Source organism: Micropterus salmoides, unplaced genomic scaffold (genome assembly GCF_014851395.1).
Source record: "Micropterus salmoides isolate LMB-PRFRI ecotype aquatic unplaced genomic scaffold, ASM1485139v1 Ms_hic_scaffold_2784, whole genome shotgun sequence".
Classification (NCBI taxonomy): Eukaryota; Metazoa; Chordata; class Actinopteri; order Centrarchiformes; family Centrarchidae; genus Micropterus; species Micropterus salmoides.
This window is the reverse complement of record NW_024042022.1, coordinates 1-4220: the sequence shown is the minus strand read 5'-3', so window position 1 is coordinate 4220 and position 4220 is coordinate 1. Positions and strand designations below refer to the sequence as shown.

The 4220-nt window shown below is 42.3% G+C and overlaps 1 pseudogene; it reads right to left on the bottom strand.

Annotated features, from left to right (window-relative positions):
• LOC119881899 lies at window positions 1-3623 on the bottom strand (annotated as a pseudogene).
• Window positions 3624-4220: the final 597 nt, after the last annotated feature.

Sequence of the window (4220 nt, the reverse complement as noted above, 5' to 3'; positions counted from 1 at the left end):
TCACACGTAAGACTTCCCTGAGCCCCCTATTTCAGCAGACAAAGAGGGCTGCAGATCAAAATGGCTGCCGTGCATCACTAACACAAATGCTGCACAGGGATGGAAGGTGCCGGCTACCACGTGCCTCTTCCCCTCCCCGCTTCCTCTCTCTTCCTCTCCATCACACTGCTTCTCTCCCTTGTTCTCAATCTTCCCATCACCAGTAGAAACTGTTCCAACATTCCACATTTTAAACCTGTTATCAAAATTATTATGTATCCTTTGCATTTTTTATTGATTTACATTAACTCTTTTCTTATGGTTTGCCTTCATCCATCCCTGCTCTGTTCTCTCAGTGTGTGCCTATGGCTGCACCGTGTTATGAAGGGAACTAGGTCAGTGAAAAAGTAGTGCACTGTGTGGTTGTGTGTTTCTATGTGGGAGCAATCTGTAGCGTTGCTTTAGCAGGGATGAAGCCCACAATGATGTTTTTCATTGTAGCTTCTGTACTTCTGCAGGTAATCATAATGCTCTGATCAGGCATGCTGTAAGTCAGTCTGTCCAAGTGGAAAGGGATCCAAAAATAGGTAACTTAACACATTTTTACTTGGCTTGTCTGCATATAAAATCATGTTTCAATGCAAGATGTTGCATATAATTGCCAGTGTTATATGAAAAATGAAACAATATGAAGACAAAAAATGGAAAGTAGGGGAAAGCAGCAAAGAATATGTCAATACATAAAGAAGGATGAAGTGTCATAAAGCAAAATTAGTATCTGGCATAGCCTTTGTACAACACATGCTAGAGAGTCAACATCAGTGTTGGAGTTTGTGCAATACTAATTTAGAACATTAATGAATGCATTTTGACTGAGTGAGAAGCAAAAATGGGAGAACAAGACGTATGTATCATTTTAGTAATATTTTCTGTTTAACTCTATCTAAATCTAAAAACATTTAAATCTCTTCTTCTTTTGGGGGTGGCAAAGATGGTCCAGTAGAAAGGGGCATGAAACAACATGAAAATCCAGTGATGATACTTGCTGAAACAGTGAAAGATCAGATGTTCCATATAGCTACTATCAAATGATCATTATCCACTAAACCCAAACCCGCACAAGATAAAGAGACGAAATACTTGTTGACTACTTTTACCACAATAAGAATCTGATGTCTGAAGTAGACATTTCATTGAATACTTATAGTAGATATTACCACTACCATCCAAATAATGGATGAGCAGTGGATATACTGAACTGAAGTACTGATTACAAAAAAACATCAACAAGAAAAAAAACAACATTTTAACGATGCAGCTGATCTCACCTCTGTGAACATGTTCTCTGACTCTGTTTATGCCTTGACACTGTCCTGGTAGCATTATGGTCAACACTCAGAGTACTCTGACTGAAGGGTCGGGAGCACTTTATATCGCTCTTCCTGGAGTCAGTAGTTCCGTACACCTCGTAACTGAACGCCTGTTTCAACGTACCGGTACCTCCTACGCTGCGTAAAGGGGGGGTAATACGGAATAACAGGAAGATTCCCACTGGATTTGTAAAACAGGCGCTCGCGTCTCCATCTGTAGATTTTCACTGATATAATAACCACTAAACACGTGATGAAGAGGAAGGAAACTACAGCCAAAGCCAGCACTAAGTAAAAAGTCAGGTTGTCATTGTACTCCTTTGTCGTGTGTAAAGTCAGTGAACTCCGACAGCACTTCAGGGAAGCTGTCCGCCACCGCCACGTTAACAATGACTGTAGCTGAACGAGAGGGCTGCCCGTTGTCCTCCACTATAACAGTCAGTCTTTGTTTCACAGCATCTTTATCAGTCACTTGGCGGATAGTTCTTATTTCTCCATTCTGTAAGCCCACTTCAAACAGCGCCCTGTCTGTGGCTTTCTGCAGTTTATAGGAGAGCCAGGCATTCTGTCCAGAGTCCACATCAACAGCCACCACTTTAGTGACCAGATAGCCCACATCTGCTGAACGAGGCACCATTTCAGCCACCAGAGAGCACCAGTCTGGACTGGGTACAGAACCTGAGGTGGGTTGTCGTTCTGGTCTTGGATCATTATTTTCACAGTCACGTTGCTACTGAGTGAAGGAGAGCCTCCATCCTGCGCTTTGACGCGAATATGGAACTCTTTTGTTTGCTCATAGTCGAAGGAACGCACAGCAAGTATCTCTCCACTCTCCGCATTCACTGAAAAATAAGTGGAGGCTGACATCCCGTTCAGTTGGCTATCTTCAAGAAAGTAAGAAATGCGCGCGTTGTTGCCAGAGTCTTTGTCATTGGCTTGACAGAGAGGAGTGACATGCCAGGTGAATTATTTTCAGTAATGAAAGTTGTCAAAAATGGTTGTGGGAACACTGGGGCGTAGTCGTTTACGTCCGATATTTTAAATGAATTGTCTTGTTGCAGAATACGGCGGGGAGCCCTCGTCGATTGCTGTTATTGTTATATTATATTCAGGCACCGTTTCACGGTCCAAAACATCGTCAGACATCAGGCTATAAAAATTAGTCGATGAAGATTTGATTTTGAAAGGTAAATCTGGGCTAATGAAACACTTCACTTGGCCATTTTACCTGAGTCCAAGTCTTTGATATTGAGCATTGCTACAACAGTATCTGGAGCAGAATCCTCTGGTATGGGATTGGAGAGGGATATTATGCTTATGACAGGAGTATTATCATTAAGATCGGTCACCTCAATTAGCACTTTACTTGTGTCTGTCAGCCCTCCTCTGTCTGTAGCTTCGATATCAATTTCATAATGTTTCGCTTTTTCGTAATCTAACACACCAATTACAGTCATTTCCCCGTTATGGGGATCCATGTTGAACAAGGATGATGCACTGTCGGTGTGCTGGGAGAAAGAATACATCACTCTTCGTTTGCTCCTTTATCGTTATCAGTGGCACTGACTCTTAAAATGACAGTGCCCCTAGCCGCGTTTTCAGGAACTGTTACTCTGTAAACAGACTGACTGAATACTGGTGCATTGTCATTGCATCCAAAACAATGACATTTATTTTAACAGAACCAGATTTCTGAGGAACCACCGTCAAATGCTGTCAGAGTTAATTTATGCTTCTTGTTTTTCTCTGTCAAGTGACGTGTGAAGGACCATTTCAATATACTTTGTTCCATCAGGGCGAGAAACAACATTCAATTTGAAATTATCCGTAGGGTTGAGTTTGTATGTTTGAATGGTATTATGTGCTACATCGGGATCTCGGGCACTCTCAAGCGAATAGCGAGCCCTGGTGAGGCAGACTCAATAACCTGGAAACTGTATTCCCTTTTGGAAAAAAACGGAGCATTATCATTAATATCTGTAATCTCTACATCAATTCGATGCAACTCCATTGGATTTTCTAGTATGATTTGGAAATGAAGAGAGCAAGGAGACACTTGCTTGCACAATTCTTCTCTATCTATCCTTTTTGCCACCACCAATGTTCCTTTTTCTGCATTCAGACCAATGTACTCACTGCCGTCCTCGGTAAATATCCTAGCCCGCCCAGATTCAGCCGCTTAACATCCAAGCCTAGGTCCTGAATGATATTGCCGACAACCGAGCCTGCCGACATCTCCTCGGGTATAGAATAACGGACCTGTCCGAGAGCCATTTCTGCGACACAAATGCAGACAAGCAGCGGCCACCATGAGGATGATTTTCTTCGGCGACACAACAAAGAACACCCATCATAACGAGAGCCTTTGTAAAATCCGAAACGAAAAAACAAAGCCACCGTGTCAGTTCTACCAAATATTGATTATGAGCTTATGAGCGGCGTTTTTCTCAGGCTACAGTTCCGATTAAAATAGAGCTCTAATAACGCACCAGACAGACGAGGGAGGACTTCACTCAGGAAAAGTGTTATTTCCTCACACTAACCAACAGCGGCACTTAGGGACGTAAAAAGAAATTGCAGAAGTATAGATATGTATATGTATGGATTTAGCTCTTATTACTTATACAAACTAGAAAGACAGAAAGGCAGATATACGGATGATGATGATGCTGTATCTGTCCATGGTACTGGACATTAGAAGTGGTAGTGGTTTGTTTCTAATATGAATTCAACCTCTAGAGGAGAGTGGTTCATCCAGGATGCTCGTTTTCACTCTGTATCCGCTGCATCGTCCCTGTAGAACTGGGGTTCATATCAGCACGTTCTGATACCAGCTCTGCCGAACTTACAGTCACTCTTTCTGGAGTCAGT